General features: G+C 45.7%; 1 long non-coding RNA gene across 1 annotated transcript; it reads left to right on the forward strand.

Moving 5' to 3' along the window:
- The first annotated feature begins 266 nt into the window (after positions 1-266).
- On the forward strand, positions 267-2,581 carry LOC126064897 (uncharacterized). Its single transcript, XR_007514673.1, has 3 exons — positions 267-1,263; positions 1,807-1,875; positions 2,482-2,581. It is a non-coding gene; the product is annotated as an uncharacterized LOC126064897 (long non-coding RNA).
- The last annotated feature ends 23,060 nt before the right edge of the window (positions 2,582-25,641 follow it).

Below are 25,641 nucleotides of genomic sequence, written 5' to 3' on the forward strand. Positions count from 1 at the left end.
TTCAGAAGGAGGGGCCAATTATAATCCAGTTAACTCAGTTCTTTATCTTTATTTATAACTTCCATTGAGAAAAAACATGCTGTTTCAAGATGCCCGCTCCACTGCCTGTCTACAGTAAATATCCTACTTTCATGAAAGCTTGACCAGATGTTCCAAATAATGACCATTAGATGGTGATAATGATGGCAATTTGCTTATTATGTATCAGGTCTTGGAGCCCTGGTGGTGCAGTGGTTAAGAGCTCAGCGGCTAACCAAAAGGTTGGCAGTTCGACTCCACCAGCTGCTCCTTGGAAACCCTAAGGGGCAGTTCTACTCTGTCCTATAGGGTCCCTATGAATTGGAATTGACTCGACAGCAATGAGTTTGATTTTGGCCCTAGCTTCAGGAGTCCCTGGGTGTTGCAAACGGTTAATCACTCAACTACTAACCAAAAGGTTAGTGGACCAAACTCACGCCTACTAATCTGCTTCCCAGAGGTCACAGCCTTGAAAACCCTAAGAAGGGCAGCTCTACTCTCCCGCACATGGAGTCGCCATGAGTTGGAATCGACTTTGTGGTAACGGGTTTGTTTTTTGGTTTTCTCTAGCCTCAGTGGATTCTTCGATGAACTCAAATAGAAAAAGAACTTATGGGAAGGATGTTGGGTGGCTCAGAGTCAGTTTTCCTCATTTGCAACTGAAGAACCTTAATAGATACATCCCCTAAAGGAGCCATAATTGTAGTGGTGGGAACAAGTGTGAGTTTTATTGTTTAATAATGGAAGCTGAATCCCTGCAGGCCTGAGCCTCAGATCCCATCTTAGCCAGACATCCTGAGGGAGCCCCTCAGAATAGAACGATAACTTTCAGAGCTTAGTTTATTTCCATACAAATGGGACTTTAAGTCCTTACCGGGGTAACAGAAAGAAAAAAGAATGTCATAAGACACGTTTAGGGTAGCCTGGTTAGTTCCTTCTTCTTTTGGAACAAGTACATTACCCAGATTATGCTTCACTGCATGTTAGGCTTACTTCTGCTGGGAAGCAGATGAATTGATTTTGAATTTCTCCTGCACTATGCTTAGTGCTTTGTCAGTAAGATTACTGTAATATCTTATGCCATCTGTCATATTCCCCTCTCGCTGCAGGAGGCATCTCCAGCCGCGAAGTTCTCCAGCTGAATTTCAATCTTGGAGTGGTTAGCATCAGTGGTGATTTTCACACATGGCAAAGGACCCCAACCCTGGGAGGTCTCTGGGCTGCAGGCATTGATGAGCCCAGGAGGTGGGCTGCAGGGTGTGAGGGAGTTGGCTTGGGGCTAGTGTAAGGTGGGTGAGGCAAGTGAGGTACTCGCCTGGGGAGCAAAATTTAAGGAGGGGCTGAAAACTCAGTAACCAAAGAAAATAATATTTTAATGTACTGTTCAAAAATGAAAACTAATAAAAATAATCCCTGATGAAAAAGATAACAAATGATCAAATACTAAATTGTTAAAGTTGGGATGGGTAACAGCGCCTGGCTGACCCATATTGGAGCTGGAAGCAAAGGACAAATCAGAAAGGCTTCTCTTCCTGCTCCGTGTTCCCTGGACCCTCACAGCATTACCTCAGATACTTCTGCTGGGCTTCTAATTCCCTGCTGGTGTCCGCTTCTCCAGCGACCGACTGGAACTGACACGGGTGTTTTCAAAGGTGGCCTTTGTATGGGAAACCCTCTGAAGCCTTGCATGGCTGGGAATACCTTATTTTGCCCTGGTGTTTAAATGTTCTTTTAACTAGATATAAAATTCTGAGTTCAAATTTTTTTCCTTCACCACTTTGGATGCAGGAAAACACTGGAATTCCACTGAAGTGTTGCTGCTGAGATGTCTTCCATCCAGTTTTTCCTCATATTTGGGTATCTACCTTTCCACTCTGCAACTTTTAAAGGATTCTCTTTGTTCTTAATATTCCTAAATATCAATATAATATTCCTATATTTGGATTTTTTAAATCTGTCTTCTTTGGTACTCTGTAAGTTCTTTTAATTCCATATATTGACTTCCTTCAGTCTGAGGTCTTGCATATTTCTTTCACTGGAATTTCTCATTCATTATTTTTGAACAGTATTTTCTCCTCTCTCTATACCTTCTGTCTCTCCAGGTTGAATTTCTGTAATATGTATGTTAATACTTCTAATTCTGTGCTCCACGTCTCTTAATTTTTTACATATTTCATTTCTATCTTTTTGGGATCTCTTCTGGGAAAATTTCTTTATGTCAGTTGTTTTCAAACTTGGCTGCACATTAAAGTCACATGATAAATTTTTAAAAATTCCACACCTCAAACCAATTAAATCAAGATTCTCTGGTGGTGGGGGACCCAGGCATAAGTATTTTGTAAAGCTCCAAGTTAATTTTAATGTGCAGCCAAGGTTGAGAATCGCTGCTGGCTGTCTTGTTAAAATGCACGTTCTAAATCAGGAAGGATGGAACGAGGCCCGAGATTCTGCACTTCTACCCAGGTTCTCCGGCGATGCTGTTGCTGCTGGTCAATGGAGCATATTTGGAGAAGAAACAGTCCATATGAGAAACCCTGGCTGCGCAGTGGTTAAGAGCTACAGCTGCTAAACAGAAGGTCGGCAGTTCAAATCCACCAGGCACTCCTTGGAAACCGTATGGGGCAGCTCTGCCCTGTCCTACAGGGTCGTTATGAGTCGGAGTCGACTCGACAGCAACGGGTTTGGTTTTGGACCGACCCATCTGTTGAGTTCTCCATTTTCATTATTATAATTTTTCATTCTTCCTATTTCTAATTAGTTCTTATTTATTGTTATTTAGTCAATAGCCTTTCATATATCTTTGAGTTTGTTAGCATGTTATAAATTCTCGTTCTGTAGAGTATAGGCTTTGGATGTGATGTTCTTTTATAGAGGTGGTGCTCCTCAAATGTCTCATTGTTTTTCTACTTAGAATCATAGTGCCCCGGGTGATCAGCTACCTTGGCCTCTAAATGTCTAGCATGGGAGAGGAGCTTGTGTCCCTTCTAGTGAATTTAGGGAGGAGGTAGTAGAAGGCGGCTCACGGAGGGTAAAGGTGGTGTTGTGGGGTAGAGATTCTGGTGCCATGCTACATCCCAGGCTCATCACGCCCCATTCTGTCTCCGATCTTCTCCACCCCCCAGGTACAACTCCCAGCACTGCCCTGGGCCTGCATTCCTAGAGCATCTTCCTTTTTATTTTTCAGGTGTGCCACTTTTTATTATTATGCTTTAGGTGAAGTTTTACAGATCAAGTTGATTTCTCACTCAAAAATGCATATCGTTTTGTGACATTGGTTGCAATCCCCACAATGTGATGGCACAGTCGCCCTTTCCACCCTGGGTTCCAAGTGTCCATTCGACCACTTCCTGTCCCTTTCTGCCTTCTCAGCCTGCTTTTGGACAGTTGCCCATTTGGTCTCGTATACGTGAATGAACTAAGAAGCATGTTCCTCAAGTGTACTGTTTTTAGTTCTATAGTCCTGTCTAATCTTTGCCTGAAGAGTGGGCTTCGGGAATGGTTTCAGTTCTGGAGAACACATGAAGAAAGGCCCTGTGAGGTCCTGACCAGACACAGAACTAACATGGGCTGCTGGCTTCCTCCGCAAAACCACATTCCAGATGCTGCGAGATGGTGGCTTATGGATCCGAAAGCCTGAAGGGAAACTGTGAGAAATCCTGAGAAAAGCAAGAGGAGCAGGAGTCCCTGGTATGTGGGCAAACAACACCTGAAGGCAAAGAGAGCCACGCATCACCTGCAGGGGTCTTCTCCAGACAGCCTGAGCAGGAGCAGCCGATGCAGCCACAGTCATAACCTAGACAGGCAAGAGATCAAGCTGGCTGAATTAAATGGCCTCTGACTCAGTGTTCTTGGAATTTAAACCTAAGTGCAGACCACCATACAAATCTTGCTGCTGGCACCAGAGAACTACTTGTGATTAACAAACCAGGTGCTTAGACAAGATAAGGGGCTACATTTCAAGGCCCTGCATTCTTGACCAGCTATAAATTACTGATAACCCTCCTGAGTTGTTTTTCAAGTCTCCTACCAGGTGCAGAGCATGCGCAGTAAAGACCAACGTTGCCTGTGAATGACCTTCCATGTGAGACAGTCGTGAGCAGGGATCCCTCGCTGGGACTTGAACCAAGGTCTGGAGGCATCAAGCATGCACAACATCCCAGAATAAGGTACGCTCGACACCCTGGCAGCCCTTGCGACAGACTCCATCTTAGTTCCAGCAACCTCTGTGGGCAAATCCATCTTGAATTCCAGCTGCGCATGCATTTGATTTCTATAACCCCTCCTTTTTCCTGGAAATCCCCACCCCTTTCATGAATAATGTCCTTTTCCCACCTAGAAACCTTTAAAAGCTCTAGGAAATCCTTTGTTCGGAGAGAGACTGGAGGCTAGTGTAGGTGGAAACCCCTCTCCGTCTCTCCCTCGAGAGCCTCTGCTTTCTTTCTGTTGCTAATAAACCTTTGTTCATGTGGAATCTCTGAGCCTCTCTGGCCATTCTCTGTCAGTAGAAGGCAAGAACCTAGGCAGGACTTGGTCCCAAGCTGGAAAGCCTTGCCCTGCAACACAACCACAGCCCCCAATTCAGGGAACAAGTGGTGACGTGGCCTCTGCCTTTGTGGAGCTTACGAGCTGGTCAGTTAGACCCACAGATGATGGTGAGGGAGTGTGATAAGTACTACAGACCCATTAACAGAGCACAGAGGAGGGGCACCAGACCTGGATTTGTGTGTGTGTGAATGGGGGAAGGGTTGGACACTGTAAATGTCACAGAAGACTTACCTGGAAAAGGTGACATCAGAGCTGATGCCTGAGGGTAATTTACAGCAGAGGAACCTTCTAGGCGAGTGAAGAAAACAGCCACAGGCGAAGTCCGGGAAGTGAGAAAGAACACAGCTGGGAAGTGAGAAAGAGCACAGCGTGTTTGGGAAGCTAGAAGGAGTTGGCAGAAATGCAGATTTGGGTGGGACGAGGGAGGCAGGGTCACCCAAATACAGGGGTTGATCCTGTCTTAATTTAGACTTGATATTTTGTTCATCATGGATTTTTTTTTCCATATTCATTTTGATTTTTAAAAATATCGATTAAAATGTCATTTATCTTGTTGACGGAGCTATTTGCCACGCCCTTAAATGCTGTGCCTGAGGCGAGTGCCTCGTTTACCTTACCCTAGTACTGCTAATGAAGGTTGGCAGTTCAAATCCACCAGGCACTCCTTGGAAACTCTATGGGGACAGTTCTTTAGGGTCACTATGAGTCGGAATCGACTCGACGGCAACGGGTTTGGTTCTTTTGGTTTAGTCCTTGTAGTTGGGTGTGGCTGCAGTATAGACATCAGGGAGGGGCAAGTGGTGAGAGCTGAGCCTGTGTGGTAGGATGAGGCCAGATCACGAGGGCCTGCACGACTTGCTGAAGAGTCTGGAATTTATGTCTCAACTCTGCTTAAAGCTCTCCAGTGGCTCGCAGCTCCCCATGAAGAGTTCCATTTGGTTTTGCAAGGATTGCTCTGGTTGCAGTGGGTTGGAGGAAGCAGCCTGAAGAAAATGTCTTCCACCAATTTTCAAGCCTCACCCTGCTCTCTCCAAAGGGGGTTCTTGACTGCCCTCCAAGTGCTCCCCCACCACTGGATACCATGGCCCCTTTGGAATACACACACTTGGGCCCTGTTTCTCATTACCCACTCTCCTGCAGTGTGCGTAAGGCGGATGCTAGACCAGCTCATTGATGAGCAGGTCGCTGGGAGCCCATTTTCCCACACTGCATTTCACGATGCAGAGAGTCTGTTGAAAGAATGTCAGTGAGGTTGTTAACGTAGCAATCAGGATCTTCTGGTGGAATCAAAGCTTCAAGAATCAACAAAACATTAAAAAAAGTTTAAGTACTTTTATGGGGTATGCCAGAATGTTTAGTTAATGATACAGCTTTGGGGGAAAATGGAATATTAACAGGCAAGGTAATATCCCTCAGGCATGGGAAAACACTGTGTAAAAAGCATCATGTTATCAGTCTGATGCTCGAATTCAGTGGGAACACTTATTATAACTAGAGCAGGGACAGCAGAATGAGTCCCTGCAGGGTAAGTCACAAGATGGTTGGCAGATGAGAATGCCAGAGGTGTCTGGGCCTTTCGGCTGGCTGTGTGACCTCGGGCAAAGCACTTGGATTAACTTCTCTGAGCCTCAGTTTCCTCTACTTACAGGTGAGCCTGATAGACTCATCTGCTCTGGGGCTGTTAAGACCGTCTGATGAAATAAAAGGTATAAGGTGTCATAAGTATGTTCGAGTTTTTGTCTGTAAACACACTGTGATAATCCCAGGAGGAATCTCTGAGCACACATAGCAAGGAGAGACAGACGCTGCAAAGTGACACAGCCTCACCAGTGGGAGCCTGTTGTCACCTCTGACCAGCCCCTCGATCGATAGGAATTGCTGCTTCTGTGCATTTTCTCTAGAATGCCTGCACATTCCTATGCGTTTCCATCTCTGGGATTTGGCTCCCTCAGTCCCTCCTCCTGGAAATTACTCCCCTTCCTCTTTACTTCTGAGTCTTGGTCTGCAAACCCCACTCATCCTTTGTCGTTGCTGGTTGCCCTTGAATCGGCTCTGACACACGGCGACCTTATGTGTGACAGAATGGTCCTGCACCATCTTTATGATTGTTGGAATACTTGAGTCCATTGTCGTGGCTATTGCGTCCCTCCACCTCATTGAGGGTTTCCTTCATTTTTACTGACCCTCTACTTGATCACCGCCACGCGTCTGTCAGTTGGCCACAGTGTGGGGGCTTGCGTGTTGCTGTGATGCTGGAAGCTGTGCCACTGGTACTCAAATACCAGCAGGATCACCCACGGTGGACAGGTTTCAGCTGAGCTTCCAGACTAAGACAGGCTAGGAAGAAGGACCCAGCTGTCTACCTCTGAAAATTAGCCACTGAAAACCTTATGAAGAGCAGCAGAACGTTGTCTGACATAGTGCCACGCAAGTAAAGTTTTGCTGAAGATCATTCAAAAGCGGCTGCGGTAGTACATTGACAGGGAACTACCAAAAATTCAAGCCGGATTCAGAAGAGGATGTGGAACAAGGGATATGATAGCTGATGTTAGATCGATCCTGGCTGAAAGTGGAGAATACCAGAAAGATTTTTATCTGTGTTTTATTGACTATGCAAAGGCATTCGACTGTGTGGATCATAACAAATTATGGATAATATTGCAAAGAATGGAAATTCCAGAACACTTAATTGTGCTCATGTGGAACCTATATATAGATCAAGAGGTAGTCATTCAAACAGAACAAGGAGATACTGCGTGGTTTAAAGTCAGGAAAGGTGTGCATCAGGGTTGTATCCTTTCACCATACCTATTTGATCTCTATGTTGAGCAAATAATCTGAGAAGCTGGACTATATGAAGAAGAACAAGGCATCAGGACTGGAGGAAGACTCACTAACAGCCTGCTTTATATAGATGATGCAACCTTGATTGCTGAAAGGAAGAGGACTTGAAGCACTTAGTGATAAAGATCAAAGACCACCGCCTTCAATATGGATTACAACTGGACCAGTGAGCAACATCATGATAAATGGAGAAAAGATTGAAGTTGCCAAGGATTTTATTTTACTTGGGTCCACAATCAACACCCATGGAAGCAGCAGTCAAGAAATCAAAAGACGAATTGCATTGAACAATTGCATTGAATCTGTTGCAAAAGATCTCTTTAAAGTGTTGAAAAGCAAAGATGTCACTTTGAAGACTAAGGTGGGCCTTACCCAAGCCATGGTGTTTTCAGTCGCCTCATACGCATGTGAAAGCTGGAGTAGGAATAAGGAAGACTGAAGAAGAATTGATGCCTTTGAATTGTGGCATTGGAGATGAATATTGAATATACCATAGACTGCCAAAAGAATGAACAAATCTGTCTTGGAAGAAGTACAACCAGAATGCTCCTTAGAAGCACGGATGGCAAGGCTATATCTCACGTACTTTGGATATGTTTTCAGGAGGGATCAGTCCCTGGAGAAGGACATCATGCTTGGTAAAGCAGAGGGTCAATGAACAAGAGGAGGACCCTCAACAAGATGGCCTGACGCAGTGGCTGCAACAACGGGGTTAAGCATAGCAACGATTGTGAGAATTGTGCAGGACTGGGCAGTATTTCCTTCTGTTGTACTTAGACTCACTATGAGTTGGTATCGACTTGACGGCATCTAACAACAACCACAACTACTTTGTCAACCATGGTGTCCTTTTCTAGTGATTGGTCTTTCCTGATGTCGTGAATCCTCACTTCTAAGGAGCATTCAAGTTGTATTTCTTCTAAGACTGATTTGTTCTTTCTCTGGCAGTCCACAGTATATTCAATATTCTTCACCAACACCACAATTGGAATGCATCAATTGTTCTTCTGCCTTCCTTTTTTCATGGTTCAGCTTTCACATGCATATGAGGCTACTGAAAAGACCATGGCTTGGGTCAGTCATCTTAGTCATCAAAAGTGATCTTTGCTTCTTAGCACTTTATAGAGGTCTTTTGCAGCACATTTTTCCCAGTGCAATACATCATTTGATTTCTTGATGGCTGCTTCCGTGGACGTTGATTGTCCATCCAAGTAGAATGAAATCCTTGACACCTTCAATTTCTTCACCATTTATCATGATATTCTTTACTGGCCCAGTTGTGACCACTTTTGTTTTCTTTATCTTCAGGTATAATCCCTATCGAAGGCTGTAGTCTTTTACCTTCGGGACAGTCTAATAGGCATCAAATCAACAAATTACCTTTAAAAGACGAGTAGAAAGGCCCACTTGTGGATCATGTGCTGCTCACCATCTCCTGGCTGTGCTTGGTCCCCAGAGATGGTAATTGGAAGACGTTCTGTGTTGGCTCCAATTGAAGCAGATATGGTACCAAGTTCTCATTGGTCAGGGATGACTTCCTGCAGAAGGGGGCAGAACGGAATACTCAAAAGTGTGGGATACAGAAGAAACCACCTGAGTGTCAGGGAGCACAGGAAAGCTAATCGCACTTGCTGTTGCTATTGGGGCCCTAGTGGTGCAGTGGCTAAGAGCTCAGCTGCTAACCAAAAGGTTAGCAGTTCAAATTCACCAGTTGCTCCTTGGAAATCCAATGGGAGCAGTTCTAATCAGTTCTGTACAGTCACTGTGAGTTGAAATGGACTCAGTGGCAATGAGTTTGGTTTTTGTTTTTTATTGCAATTGAGGGAGGTTTCAATAAGCTTCAACAGCATCACCCTCCCCTCCCTTCCTGCGGTGGACGTCAATGTGCTGTAGTGCTGTGGCAGCCATTCTGTGACCATGAGCCGTTACTGTATGCTGCAAACTCGTGCCCAGGGCTATTCACAATCCTCATTGCAACCCTAGAGGTAGAAGCTGTCATCAACCCCACTTTACGGATGAGGAAACTGAGGTTCAGAGAGTCAAAGGGCACATGGGCATGTGGAGATGGAATCCAAATCCAGGTCTGGCCAATGCAGAGTTGGCACTATTAACTGTGAGCTCTACTCTTCTCCTAAAGTCCGGAGACACCTGACATCTTCTGAAAAAACCAGTGTATACAAGGATATCAAGCTTTCTCCATCCGACTTCCGCCTTTGAAATAAAAACAATTATTGGCAATGATACGTGGCTATTCCTGTGTACTACCAGTTAGAACGTAAATTGCTTACCAAGAAGGGTAGCAAGGTATTATGCATATACTAAGAACCTTAAATGTTTATAACCCTTTGACTTATCAATAACTCTTTAAAATCTATTCAACAGAAATAATCAGATACAGACACATGTCCATTGAAATGTCATTTTCAGTAATGAAGGCACAAACATAAGATGAGGTATTCAGTTTATGAAGATTTTTATGAAATAGGAAAAACTCAAGGAGATAAGAATTACAAAATGTCTACTGCCATAATTTGCCATTTGTGCCTGAACCGAGTCATTTATTAAGACATTAAAAAAAAAAATGTTGCTAATATCACTAAGACTATGGTCCTGTTCAGAAATTGAGAAAAATGCCATCAGTTCTTCTGAGAACACAGGGGGAAGAATTCTCTGCCTACTCCTCTTCTGAATACATTATTTGTCATGAAATTATTCTTAGATGAAGACAGATTTATTACTTTAGAACCAGAGCTAAAACACTCCTGTCCGTTATATGAAGCAACAATAAAAAAAAGTGGTTTTAATGTTTGCTGGGTCAGAACTAGTAAGATGGTCGTGCATATCTGTTGGTCTTAACCCAACCAGACCACATTAATGCTACTTTTCAAATAAAAATACCACTGTGCTCCATTAAAAAAAAAAAAATTCTGTATATGTCAACAGGAAACGAAACCGTGGTATATCCATACAAGAAAATACTACTTGACAATAAAAAGGAATGAATTACTGATATAAGCCGACAACACGGATAAATCTCAAAATCATTATGCTGAGTAGAAGATGGCTTTAGAGTGCGTTCTCTGAAGTGATCCCATTTGTGTAAAGTTCTGGAAAGGCAAAACTAATTTATGGTAGGAGAAAAATTCAGAGTAGTGGTTGTCTGGAAGGGAAACAGTGTGAGAGGGACATGAGACAACTTTTTGGAGTGATGACAATGTTCTATATCTTGATACAGATTTGGGTTACAAAGGGATTTCTCGTAACTCACTGAATGGTTGCTTAACCTTTTATGTGCTTCACTGTTTTTAAATTCTGCTTCAAAAGGAAAAAGAAGCAAACACTGAACTCTAGTTGATGACAGATACTCATTCTGGGGTATTTAAGGAGCAGACTATTGATGCTTAGAGTTTGCTTTGAAATGTGTCAGATAAGATGGATGGATAGGTGAATAAAGAAAGAAATAGATGGATAAATATGTGATAAAGCAAGAACCCAAAACCAAACCCAGTGCCGTCGAGGCGATTCCGACGCATAGCGACCCTACAGGACAGAGTAGAACTGCCCCATAGAGCTTCCAAAGAGCATCTGGTGGATTCGAACTGCTGTCCCTTTGGTTAGCAGCCATAGCACTTAACTGCTACACCACCAGGGTTTCCAAAGCAAGAACAGTAATATGTTCATGGTAAAATCTAGGTGGTAGGAATGGAAGTGTTTATTATAAAATTGAAATGTTTCATAATATAAAATGGAAAAAATGTTGTATGAACCCAACTGAGTTAAAAAAAAAAAATCTGGTAATAAAAAAAAGAAATCTGGGCACAACTGGGGGTTGAGAGGGCTTCCGGCTGTGTGGCATCCAGCCACCACACTTCCTAGCCGCACTGCTGTGTGGCTTCGTTCTTCCTACAACAGGTGGGCCAGGTAGAAAGGATGGGGCAGGTGGAGGGGGGCGGTGAGGGACGCCCTGTGAAGCTGATGTTTAATTACTCGTCTGTTTAACTCCAATGAGTCAGGGTGTAAATGTGGCCCAAGACGTGTAGTTTTAATAATAAATCAGAGACGAGTGCTCCCATGTCCTTAATTATGTATATTTTTCTCAGGAGAAGTTTAAGGACCCCAGCAGGTGCCTGCTCTCTGGGTCTCGTTACTGTTGACAAAGGCGGATTTACTCGGCGTGTAGCCAAACATGTGCAAGGGTCTGGAGGTTACTCCTGTTTTCCCTTGCTATTAAAATGTCACCTTGGGGTAAGAAACATGTGTTAACACACCAGACAAATCTCCCCGGCTTGTTTCCTTTACCTAGTCTAGAAATAATTTAACAGCTCGGAGCAACTTCGTGACTAAATATGGTGTTACTTAACCTTGCGCTCTCTCAAAAAAAAAAAAAAAAGACGTTTTCTCACCACTCTTGTTCCATTTCATTTAATTTGACCGTGAAGGCTGCAAATTACTAAAACAAGGACAGCTTGTTTTCAGTGCCGCTGGGATGTGTTTTCCCAAATTACTGTATTGAGCAAACTTTACTGCATCTGTAGTTATTGCTTTGGCTGGAATAGCCGAAGGAAGGAAGCTTTTCTCTCTGGTGGTCTCATTAGCATGCCTTGGTCATCCTCCTTCCATCAGTCGCTATGGTTCCTGGGGTCATGCTCAGAGGCTGACACTGATGGCCAACACGCATTCCCAAGCCCCTCTCCCTCTTCTCTGCTATAGAGACGGGGAGGACGACGATGACTTTCCTGGATTCCCTTGCAGCTAGGTGTGGTCAAGTGACTTACTTCTGTTTAATGAAATACAATGGAAACTCCTGAGGGAGGTTTAGGAAAACCTTTTGCTTTCCTAATAGGAATAAAAACCCAAAAAACCAAACCCGTTGCCGTCGAGTCAATTCCGACTCATAGCGACCCTATAAGACAGAGTAGAACTGCCCCATAGAGTTTCCAAGGAGTGCCTGGCGGATTTGAACTGCTGACCTTTAGGTTAGCAGTCGTAGCACTTAACCACTACGCCACACACACACACACACACACACGCACACATGCGCACACACACACGGGGGAGAAACAGTTTGCGTCTCTGATGGTATCATTAAATAGCTGAACAGATAGTAGCAACAGCTTTCCTTCAGATTTCTTATCCTAAAAACACCCGACATCTTTTAGCTGTTGCGGTTGTTTTTGCACTTAGGACATAGATATCTGATACTTAGTTTATGGGAAAACATAGCTGGGTCAAGTGGTGACCGAGCTTTGAGCGGCAAGATCTGGATAATTCTGGAGAGATTACCCCTATTTCCATCTCTTCCTCCCTCCCTCCCTCCCTCCCTCCATTTTCTTCCTCCCTCTCTCCCTTCTTCCCTCCCTCCCTCCATTTTCTTCCTCCCTCTCTCCCTCTCTCCCTTTCTCCCTCCCTCCCTCCATTTTCTTCCTCCCTCTCTCCCTCTCTCCCTTTCTCCCTCCCTCCCTCCCCCCCACCTTCTTTCCTTCAAAGTTTCTTCTTTCTACCCTCAATGTGTCAAACTGGAGGTACTGAGGCAACAACAGTAAATAACAGACAAACCCCTTCTCCTCTGGAGCATAAGCTCTGTTAGAGGGAGACTGACAGTCTAAACACATGTATAAGCAAGACAGTTTCACAGTAGCAAGCACTAAGAGGAAATAAAGCAGGTGATGTGACAGGGTGTGAAGGGGCAGGAGCCAGAGGCCCACTTTAGATGGGCAGTCAGGGAAGACATCTCTGAGGAGGTGACATTTTTGCTGAACACTGAAAGACCAGAAGGAGCCAGTCAGGGCTAGTGCTCCAGGCAGAGGGAAGAGCAATGGCAAAGGTCCCCAGGGGGAAAAACCTTGTCTGGTCAGGGAAATGGAAGAAGGGCGGTGTAGCTGGAGACCTGTGAGGGAGGAGGACAGAGTCAGAGAAGAACTTGGAGAGAGAGGCAGAGGAGGATCACGCAGATCCCCGGAGGCCGTGATAAGTCGTTTATGACTGTGTGCTCCAGAAGGGACAGGGACTGTGGTCAAGCTCAGATCTTCTGTCTGACAATGGAAATGGGGGAGCCAGTATTACTTTCTCTGGAGCCGCGGCACGCTGGCTGCTGAGGTGCTCTGGGGGCCTCCTGGGGTCTCTGTGACTTTCTGTTGGGTACCTGACCTCTCTGGCCCCCAGGTCCTGATCTGGAACAACCCACTGGGATTGCTCAGGACTCTTACACTGCAAGGGACAGAAACCCAACCCGTATTAGTTTAAGCAAAAAAAAAAAAAAGGAATTAATTGGAAGCACCTCGCAGTTATTCCAGCTGCAGGGCAAGGGAGCTGGGGTATTTATCCACTAACTCCCCGTCTATCTATGCTTGAGGCTGCCTTGGAGGCAGCAGTCAGCTTGCCCTGTTTGGGAGGGGTGATGGGAGGGAGGCAGCTGACAGCTCCCTGGACCAGAAAAAACTCCTTGGGCAGAGTCCAGGGTCTTTGCAGGAAGTAACTTCAGATTCTAGAGGGCATAGGTGGCTCAGCATTATTGCAGAGGCTGCTGGGGCTGTACCTGTACCCCCGGGTGTGCACCTCTAACACCTGAGGTGGTGGTTGTTAAGAGCTGCCTTCCAGTCGGCTTCCGACTCATGGCCACCCCACGCACAGTGGAATGAAATGCTGCCCAGTCCTGTGCTAACTGCATGGTCAGTTGTGGATCAGACCACTGTGATACATAGAGTTTTCATTGGCTGATTTACAGAAGTAGATCGCCAGGCCTTTCTTCCTAGTCTGTTTTAGTCTGGAAGCTCTGCTGAAGTCTGTTCAGCATCTTAGCAACTCGCAAGCCTCCACTGACAGACGGGTGGTGGCTGCATATGAGGAACATTGGCTGGGAATCGAACCCAGGTCTCCCACGTGGGAGGCAAGGATTCTACCACTGAGCCACCACTGCCTCCTAACAGAGACAAACCCCTGTACTTTGGTGGTTGGTTTTCTCTGGAGGTGACTGCTTCCACGAGTGGAACCACCCCTCAGAAGGTCATCAAGGCCACTCGTCTGTATTCTTCTCTCTGAGGCTTTGCCTCTGAAGACTGGTCTGATTTTTCACCCATAAGCCTCTGATACCCTTTTAAATGCCTTAATTAGACAATGTTGGGCCTCTATGATTCCACTAGGAGTGTTGGAGTGAAAATAATAAGTAAGAAATTAACTCTCTTAACTTAAATGTCCCGTTGCTTCTGGGAAGACAGAGAACATGGAAAATACCCATCTGCAGGAGTTCTTCAGATCTTAAGATGAAAGGTCTCTAACACAGTAATGATCATCGCTAGAGAATTTTTTTTTTCCCTTCAAAAAGAAGGAAGAAAAATCTAATGAGGCTGCCACCGTTCTTCCTTCTGTTGCCCCGCCAGCATCCATAGACCTCTGGACGAGAGGGTGCGGCCGTGCGCATGCATTCTAATAACCAAACTTCTATGCCCTGGGGAAATGGGCTGGGAAGACGGAGGGAAGCCTCCCAGTGGCAGCAGAGAGGGTGGCTCCTTCTGTCTCTCAGCATTGCTGCTGCCATGGCACCAGAGGACGCCACTGGTCTGTCCACTCCAGTGCTGTTCTGGTTGCGCCTGGTCCTAAGCCTGGGGGCCTGCTCCAGCAGGGCGCATCAGTTGTGGGGGTCTCATCCATGAAGGCCTCCTGTGCTGATGTTGAACGTCTCTCCGGCTGAGGCTACACTGACACTCAGTGGGGAAGTTTATCTAGCAACTCAAACTTGTGTCCCGTCTCAGACTGCACTGCCTGTGGCGGACCATGAATTAATACGCGTTTTAGCAAGTTCTGTAACTATCTCATGAGCACCCAGCTCTATTACATTTTAGCAAGCTCTGTCATTATCTTGTGAGCACCCAGCTGTATTACATTTTTCCCCTTGTCGTAAAAATATAACTTTGTTGAATGCAAGTATTTTAAATATACCTCAAAGAAATGTGGTGGGGAGAGTAGGTAGAATATGGCTGGCAAAATGCCGATCATTGCTGAAGCTAGGTGACGGATAAGGAGAGTTTCATCACACCATTTGATATTTACGTGTATTTGAAAATACTTCATATAAGAAGTTAGCATAAAATGAATGACTACCCCACTATATTTCCATCTGTTCTGTATTTATTGTAGGAAGTGGCTCCAGGCCCCTGACAACCTCTGAGGACAAAGCTTAAACATTTTAGGGACATAAGGGAGAACTTTCTGGAAGGTTGATGGTTGTCATGGGACACATTCCAGCAGAAGGCTTTGAGATGGGTGTTAGCTGCCCAACAAATGGGTCTCCATTTGGTCTTTCCTGCCTTGCTATTTCCCTCAAAGACTTGACTGATCTACAGATATTTTCCCTGGATGGATACTGGGTTGGCGGGAACCCCTGGGAATGTTTCTGCTGCTGAGCCATGTCTCATGCCATGTCTCTGCTTAGAATACCCTCGCTCCTCATCCTGTTCTCTGGTCATTGAAATTCCGCCTGTTCTTCAGCCTTCAGCTGATAGGCCACTTCCTCTCTGAAGTCTTCTCTGACCACCCAGAGTGGAAGTGAACATTTCCTCACTGTGTGTGCCTCTCTAATTACGTAGATTTCTGTTTACCTGGTATTGGAATTAGCCATGGGGTGCCAGTGGTACTGTGGTGTTGGCAAAGAATACTGAAAGTACTGTGGACTGCCAAAAGAACAAACAAATCAGTCTTAGGAGAAATACAACCGGGGTGCTCCTTGGAAGCAAGGATGGCAAGACTTTGTCTTGTTTACTTGGGACACATCGCTAGGAAAGATCAGTTGCTAGGAAGAACGCTGGTGAAGAATCTCTCCAAGGAAGTAATAATCACTTCTGGAGAAAATGAAGGAAAGGTGCAGTGAGATGGATTGACACAATATTTGCAACAATAGACTCAAACATGCCAACGATCATGAAGATGGCACAAACCAGGCAATGAATGTCTTGTTCTCTTGTACATAAGGTTACCGTGAGTCAGAGCCAACCCTCTGGCAACTAGCGACAACAACAGCTAGTAGTGCATTATCCCTGGGAGGGTGCAATTACAAAAGGGGGACTTGCGGCTTCCCATGAACAGCTGTTGATCTATTAGGGACGAGGCTCCAGCTCCAGGATCGCATCTCCCCTGGGCTGCCTTTTCCAACCTTGGACTTTTCCAACACAAGGGCTGGGCAATGCTGTCTGAAGGGCAGGGGGGACTTGAGTTCTAATCTTGGCCCTGGCCCTGCATGGCCTGGGGCGAGCCTCTGCCCCTCTCTGAACCTCACTGGTCTGAAGCTAAGGTTCAGAATAGATGATCTTCTCCAGCTGGAAGAGCCCGGCGTTTAGCCGGCCCCTGGCGTTTCCCCGGTCTGCGTACGTGGTCTGTTTGCTGTAGCTGGATTCCGGTGCTCCCGCACACACCAACAAAGCATGATACCTGTGAGAGGGGAGAGGGCCCCTCCCCAGGGCTGCTCGTATCCCTGTCTGCTCGTGACATTAATTACCAGAGACACGTCTGAGCATGTCTGACACGTGGGGGACCGAATCCAGCATGTCCCCAGCGATGAGCTGTCAGAATCACGAGCCTGTTGGTGGTGGAAGAAAGCAGATGGGTCCCCTGCATTAGTGATGGCTGTGCAGGAGAGGGTCAGGGGTATTTTGTACTTTTCCCTTATCCAAGACAGCTCCTGCATGTCCCTTGAGGAAGGTCCCAGGAACAACCCGCTGGCGGTGGTGTGGCTTCCATCTTCTAACTCTGTCTTTTCCTCTAGACTGAAGGAATTAAATGACATTGCATTACCTCTAGGAAATACTTCAGGGACTTTTTTTGTCCCCAGAAACAATAGAGGATGGAAAGAAGGGAGACCTCCATGCTCTGCTGCTGTTCCTGGGAGTGTGTGGGTCCCCTCAGAGTGGCTTAGGCCTGGTGGAACCTGGAGCCTTCTTCAAACGAGCTGTCTCTGTTCAGACATTTACTGAGCTCCTTTTTTTTTTTTTTTACTGTGTGCAGGGAGTTGATTCTGACTCATAGCGACCCTATAGGACAGAGTAGAACTGTCCCATAGGGACTCCAAGGCACAGTTGGTAGATTTGAACTGCTGACGTTTTGATTAGCAGTCAAGCTCTTAACCACTGTGCCACCAGGGCTCCAAGAAGTCCTTGGGTGGTGCAAATGGTTAATGGGTTTGGCTGCTAACTGAAAGTTTGGAGGTTTGAATCTACTCAGAGGTGCTCCAAAAGGAAGTCCTGGATCTACTATTTCCCGGATCTACTTCTGAAAAATCAGCTGTTGCAAACCCCACAGAGCACAGTTCTACTGACATATACAGGGTCGCCATGAGCCTGAGCCGACTTGATGGCAACTGGTGACTGGTTACTATGTACAAAGCCCCCAGAAAGGTCCCCGGGCCTCAAGGAGCAAGTTACCTGGTTGGGGGAGAGGAGTAGCCTCTTAAATCAGCTAAGCTCCGGAGATTGCAGGACATGCCATTATTTTCTATCTGACCAAGAAAGAGGAAATTTAAACCATGACACAAGCTTCATTACCACATGCAGAATTTTTTCTTTTACTCACCAAAAAAGGTTTCTACATTTATTGAGAAAAGACTTACTTAGATGTAGATATTTTTTATCACGTGTTATTTTCACATACATAAAGAGGAAAACATAAGCAAAATAAATTGGTCAAAATATTTCTAAACTCCTTCACATTCAGAATCTCTTGGACTCCTTTTGACTTGGAGTCTTTGGTGTTGGTGGTTTTCTGCACAGTGTCTTCCCGGGGCTGTTGAAGGTCTCCATGAAGCTCGTCCTTGAAAGACGAGCTGCACTGTGGTCTTGGGACTGACTTACAAGCTCTGACACCCTTTCTGCAAGCTTTGATGTGCGCGCACGGGCCACCACACCTTGGTCGAGTTCGTCTGGTTAAGCTGCTTCCTGATTTCAGAGAGGTTAAAATATGTAAGAAGTGTGTTTTAGAATTGATGAAACATGTTAACAGAACATGTGGACAGCAGAAATGTTGCAAGCCAATTATTGCAATTGCTGTCAATAAGTTGAACAACTATAGAAAGTTAAATTGCCAAAAGCTGTGTGATAGATATATTTACAAAAAAGACCAAAAAAAAAAAACAAAAACAAAAAACAACTAGCTGCTGAGGCTGCTTATGTACAACCAAACACCTGTTGGGATTTGGTTTCTTGGTTTGCAGGTTTAGGGTCATGGTTTCATGGGACATCCTAGTTAACTGGCCTAATAATCTGTTTAGTGCTTCTGTTCTACCTCCTAGTTCCTGCGTAGTGCAGCCATGTGAATCACAGCAATTGGCCTCTGTATGCCTGGGCAACAGAGGAGAGAGAAGCTGTGATAACGCCTCCTCCTTCTAGAGGAAGACTGTGACTGTTTCCATGGGCTGCCAGCAGTGAGACAGGGAGGGTCTCTGCACCATCCCCCCCAGGATCCTGTACGCACCCCCAGTGATTCCTTCCCTCTGGTGACCGAAACCAAAAAAACTAAACCCGGTGCTGTCGATTCTAACTTATGGCGACCCTATAGGACAGAGTAGAACTGCCCCACAGGGTTTCCAAGGAGCAGCTGGTGGATTTGAACTGCCAGCCTTTTGGTTAGCAGCCGAGCTCTTAACCACTACAGCACCAGGGCTCCCTCAGGTGACCAAGATAGCTAAATATCCAGTAGGCTATCAGGCATGAGAGGCAGGAGAGAAGAAATTCAACAAAGCCTGCAGGGGATGGAGAGGCTTCAACAGAATGGAGGTAATTTGGGGGATGACACAGCAGGGAGCCTGCTCAATGCCCCTACAAGCCCTGATGGCTGCTAGCCCCTCTAGATGGAGACCACCTGAGGGCTGGACACCATCCCAAGAGTCTCCTCTACACCCCCACCCCCAGCTCCTTCCAGGGGAAATTCCCCCACCATCTCACGCCCCCAGCTCCTTCCAGGGGAAATTCCCCCACCATCTCACGTATGCAGCACACGGCCCTCTCTGCAAGACTGGATCAAAGCCTTTAAGCTCAGGTCTGTTGTGACTGAAGACAGATTTAACTCACCCCAGAGGTGAGAGCTGAGTGTGTTGATGAGCTGTGCCATCCTGCCCACGAAGAAGGGTGGTGGCGGGGTGTGTTAACTGGTTAATTTTTAGATGGGGTTTAAAATAAACATCTGTTCAAGTTTTGAAGGCTAAATGATTCATAAGATCATTCTAAATTACATGCCACTGTGATATTCAATTTCTACGCATTCCCCACCTTTCACAGTGTGCTGGGATGCCTTAACTCTTAGCTGCAAGGATTTGAGCTCACTGATGTTAGGAGGTAGCAGGGATTTGCCAGGAACAGCTTCTCTCAAGAAAGATGTGTGTGTGCATGTGTGTGTATGTGTGTGGGTGTGTGCATGTATGCACGTGTGTGCGAGTGTGCATAGACGTGTGTACATGCATAGGCGTGTGCTCTTGTGCATGCGTGTATGTGTGTATACATAGGCATGTGTGTGCATAGGTGTGTGCATGGGTGCATGCATGCACATGTGTGCGTTGGTGTGTGGATGTACATACATACGTGCATGGGTGTGTGTACATGTGTGCCTAGGTGTGTGCACATGTGTACAAGTATGCATAGGTGTGCATGTGTGTTCTTGCACGTGCATATATGTGTGCACACATGCCTGTGTATGCATAGGTATGTGCATGTGTGCATTTGTGCATAGATGTATATACATAAGTACATGGGTGTGTGTAATGTGTGCATAGGAGTGTGTGTGCATGTGTGCCTGGGGAGTGTGTGCATGTGTGGATGGGGTGTGAGTATGTGTGTGCATAGATGTGTGCGTGCATGTACGAGTATACATAGGTGTGTGCTTGCAAGTGCGTGTATGTGTGCACACATGCGTGTGCATTCATAGGTGTGTGCATGTGCACATGGGTGCATGGATGTATATACATACGTACATTGGTGTGTGTGCATGTGCCTCTGTGCATGGGTGTGTGTACATGTGTGCATGAGTGTGTGCATGTATGTGTGTGTGTACATGAGTGCATGGGTGTGTGTGCATGTGTGCGTGGGTGTGTGTGTACTGTGTGTGTGCATGCATGTGTGTGTACATGAGTGCATGGGTGTGTACTGTGTGTGCATACATGTGCTTGTGTGTGTACCTGAATGCATGGGTGTGTGTACATGCGTGCATGTGTGTATGCATGTATGTGAGTGCATGTGTGTGTACTGTGTGCATACATGTGCATGTGTGTGTATGTGAGTGCATGGGTGTGTTGCATGTGTGCCTGTGTGTGTACTGTGTGTGCATACGTGTGCGTGTGTGCATGTTGTGCACGTGTGTGTAAGGGCATATTTCGTGGGTCGTGGTGCCCTCCCACACACCATACTTGCCCATCTAGTAAAGCTAGAGCACCGTCTGAGCTCCTCTCCAGGCTGACAGCAGCCGTGCTTCGAGCCTTGCTCAGCTTGGGCCACAGATTCTGCCCCGATATGAAACCCAAGCTGTGGCATGATGTCCAGCTTTGAAAAAATCCCTTAAGCTCCCCACCCAGCAGAGTGTATAGGGCTTCATGTGTGCCGCACCGCAGGGAAGTTCCGGTGCATGCCGTGCTCAAGGAACCCAGGGAAGCCGACAAGTTTAATGCACGGTAAGGCACGTGTGGGCCTCAGGCCATCCCCTTACAAGGCCCGCCATGTCCCTCCGTGTGACGATGGGTGGATGGCTGTCTATTCTGGCAAAGTTTCCTCCATTCAGTTTTCATAGTCAGCCTCTTGCATACTGATTCCTGATAATAGACATGTTTCTTGGTGTGAAGCTGACATCAGATAGGAGAGTGAACCTTGGACACTGAGGTGGGGTCTGAGGTTGGAGCTGCTGTGAAGCCACGGGAACAGCCTGACACCGGCCGCAGAAAGCACTCAGCTAGCAGCTCTCACCACTGCAGAAAGACGATAGGTGTTTCCTCCGTGAGGACTTACGCAACGGCCTTAGAAGTGAGGCTGGGGATGGAAAGAAGGTGTTTCTGGTGGAGGCGAGCTCTGAACTCAGGCCTGCTACTCCCCCAACTGCTGCTGCATGCACCCTCTGCGGTTAGCAGATTGACACTCCCCATTTTTTTATGGAAAAACTTTAAACTGACTGCCCAGTGTTAGCGTACACTGTGGGGACTGTTTTGATCCTGGGAGATGCCACCTCGTGAGGGAAGCCTAGTTGCCAACTTAACGTTATCTGAAAAAAAAAAAAAAAAAAACCTCACTAGGTAATGTACTCACTTATTATATGGACTGTTTATTTCCCTTGCTAGAATGCAGGCACCATGAGGGCAGGATTCTGTGTTTATTTTGGTCACTGGTGTTATCTCAAGCATCTAGAATAGTGCCGGTGAATAATTGTCTGTAAATGTTTGTTGGAGAAAGTGAATAATACACACACTTACACACACACATACACACAAAGGTTTGGCATTTGGGAGCAAGAAAAAAATCTATCTTAGCAACTAAGCCCCAGGGACAGTGTGCAGTATAGGTCAGACAACCTAGGTTCAAATCTCAGCTCCTCCACTTATAAATGACTAATTATTCCCATTAGCAGATGAGGGAGCTGAGAGCTGTCACTAATAACATCAACTTCCTAGGGTTCCTGTGAGAATGACGTGAAATACTACATGCAGAGCACTTACAGAATGTTCCCTGTTTTCTGGAACTATTTGATCACTTTTTGTATTACCTTATTGTTATGCATTGAATTGTGTCCCCCCATAATGTATATCAGCTTGTCTAGACCATGATTCCCAGTATTGTGTGGTTATTTACCATTTTGTGATGTGATATGATTAATAGGCAGGATTAGAGGCAATTATGTTAATGAGGCATGATTCAATCTACAGGATTAAGTTGTATCTCAAGTCATTCTCTTTTGAGATATAAAAGAGAGAAGCGAGCAGAGAGGAGAGGGGCCTCATGCCACCAAGAAAGAAGCACTGGGAGCAGAGCATGTTCTTTGGACCCCGGGTCCCTGCACTGAGAAGATCCTTGACCAGGAGATGATTGATGACAAGGACCTTCCCCCAGAACTGACACAGAGAGAAAGCCTTCCCCTAGAGCTGGCTCCTTGAATTCAGACTTCTAACCTCCTAGTCTGTGAGAAAATAAATTTCCGTTTGTTAAAGCCATCCACTTGTGGTATTGCTGTGATAATAGCACTTGATAACTGAGACACTTAGTTTAATCCTCTCAAGGACCTAAGGTAGGTACTCATTATTCTCATTTTAAAAGGAGAGAAAACTGAAGCACAGAGAGATTGTGTGAGTGCTAAAGGTCACACAGCTTGTCAGTGGTGGAACAGGATTCAAACCAAGGCGCTGTGGCTCCAGAGTCTTTACGCTTGACAAGATAATTTCACCCACATGAGATCAACCAGTTTCCAAATCTAGGTACTTTTTCAGAGCCTCTGAGTCTCCCCAGAAGACTCTTCTGTACTGTTTTCTGTCACGTGGTTTCAATGCCAACATCGGTTGCCATATTTGAACGGTCTGATCAGCTGCAAACGCTGATTGCCTTCTTAGTCAATCAGGCGCCACAAGCCTAATTCTTCCAAGAAGCCCGTGAATATTCATAAGGAATATGTCTTTATGCATCTCACAGTTGCTTTGTCACTGCCGTTCTCTGCAATAATTAGCGTTAACTATCGACTGTATCACCTTGAGGACTAAGGTGCCCCTGACCCAAGCTATGGTGCTTTCAATCTCCTTATACGCATGCAAAAGCTGGACAGCGAATAAAGAAGAGCGAAGACGAATTGATCCATTTGAATGATTGTGTTGGTAAAGAATATTGAATATACCAGGGACTGCCAGAAGAATGAACAAATCTGACCTGGAAAAAGTACGGCCAGAATGCTCCTTGGAAGTGTGAATGGTGAGGCTTCACCTCGTGTACTTTGGACATATTATCAGAAGAGATCAGTACCCTGAAAAGGACATCATGCTTGGCAACGTAGAGGGTCAACAAAAAAGAGGATGACCTTCAACAAGATGGCTTGACACAGTGGCTGCAAGTATAAGCTCAAACATAGCAACGATTGTGAGGATGGCGCAGGACAGGGCAGCGTTTTGTTCTGTTGTATGTAGGGTCCCTAAGAGCCAGAACAAACTCAGCATCACCTCACAACAACAACATTGGCTATGTCAGCTGCACTTGAAAAAATTCCATATTCTTAAAGAACTGCCACAATTACAGCCTTTTATAATTGTCTCACTGGGATTAATTTCTCAAATGTCCATAATGTGGGAGAGTGGAGAGCAGACATAAGGTCCTAATGTTTAGAAACACTTTGGTGGCACAATGGTTGAGTGCTCGGCTGCTAACTGAAGAGTCAGGGGGTTCAAACCCACCCAGCCACTCCATGGGAGAAAGACCTGGTGGAGATCTGCTCCCCTAAAGATTAAAAAAAAAAAAAAACAGCCTACAAAATCCTGTGGGGCAGTTCTCTGTCATGTGGGGTCTCTGGGAGTCGAAATCAACTTGCAGGCAACTAACAACAGTAACAAAGGATCTAAATGCGCATGGCAATGTTTGATTTCATGGTATTTCTTTGTGAATCCTTACCTGTTTTGTATTTGTGTAACAGCTTTGAGTTTCAGTTAATGAAAAAAGGGGTGTGCTGCCTCCGACATGCACACACACACACACAGAGTCACACGTTGAGTTAAATGAAGAGCCCAAGCCCATATGATCAGGAAGACTGCCTAGTGGAGATCTCTTAAATGACTTTAAAAAGGGCAATATTTGCCCAAAAGCAAAGATGAGAAGGCAGGAAGGGTGAGCAATTCAGGACGAAAGGAAACGGGGAATGTAGAAGGGAAATGGGGGGAGGGCAGGCCTGTTGTGGGGAATGGACAATGTCATGGACCACTTTGCGTACAAACTGTCGAGCGGGAAACTAATTTGCTCTGTAGACTTTCACCTAATGCACGAAAAAAAAAAAAAAATTACAACCTAGAAAGGCCCATGGGTGCAGCTCTACTCCACCATATAGAGTCACTATGAGTCGGAATCGACTCGATGGCAACGGGTTTGTGATTTTATGCCAAGATGATTGTTATTGTTGTTGTTTGTTGCCATCCAGCTGGTTCTGAAAGGAGGTATATTTTGAGCTTTCTGTCTATCTAAGGTTGTTACGCTTTTCACAACATATGAAACCCTGAATATTTCATAAACAGCCTTTGTAACATGAATCAAAGCTTTAGACATAAAGGGAAGGCATGGTTTCAATAAAGCACCCTCTGGGAGACATCCAAAGAAGTAATTAGAAAATAAAGGCATTTGAGCATAGGTGTTTATAGCTATACCAGCTAAATCTTAAAATCGCCTGGGGGCGGGGTGGTGAAAACAAGCCGGAATGCCTGTTGGGCCAGCAGACCACCCACCATTTGCCTTGGAGTTGATTTCCACTCATGGCAACGCCACGTGTGTCAGAGTAGAGCTGTGCTCCGCAGGATTTTTAATAGCTGGTTTTTCAGAAGGAGATCACCAGGCCTTTCTTCCAAGGCACCTCTGGATGGACTTAAACCTCTGACTTTTTGGTTAGCAGCTGAGTGCCTAACTGTTTGGACCACCCAGGACTCCAGATAACTGATAGCAATGCAAAATAATTCGTGTCTATAGACATGTAAGTTCCGCCAGGTGGCGGTTTAATTGATACCCCTCCCTCACACTATGGAAGAAGCTAGTTTGGCCTGTATTTGCACGTTTATTTCTAGCTTCCTGATCTATAAATGTGTCTGTTCTTTAGATTCTCCTTTGAACCAATTGTAACATCTCACCAGTTCTTTCTATAATGATGAATTAAATAAAATCTTTAACTGAAGCCAAAAAACACCAATGCATTGCTACCGAGTGGATTCCGACTCACAGAGACCCTGTCGAAAGAGGAGAACTGCCCATAGGGTTTCCAAGGCTGTAAGTCTTTACAGAAGCTGACTGCATCCTTCTCCTGTGGAGCGGCTGGTGGGTTCCAATTACCAAGCTTTCAGTTAGCAGGTGAGTGCTGTAGCCACTGTGCCACCAGGGTTCCTCGAGAACTGGTGACAGGGGGACAAATTTCAAGAGAAAAGGCGAGGTCATTTTTATGTGCAGGCATTGAGATGAACGTGACAGTCGGAAAGACTCAGGCTGGAACACACAGAAGACCAAAGCAGAAGGCTAGGGTAGAAGGTGCCTGAACTTTGGTGAGGCAGAGGCC

The sequence above is a fragment of the Elephas maximus genome, chromosome 21, assembly GCF_024166365.1.
Source record: "Elephas maximus indicus isolate mEleMax1 chromosome 21, mEleMax1 primary haplotype, whole genome shotgun sequence".
NCBI lineage: Eukaryota > Metazoa > Chordata > Mammalia > Proboscidea > Elephantidae > Elephas > Elephas maximus.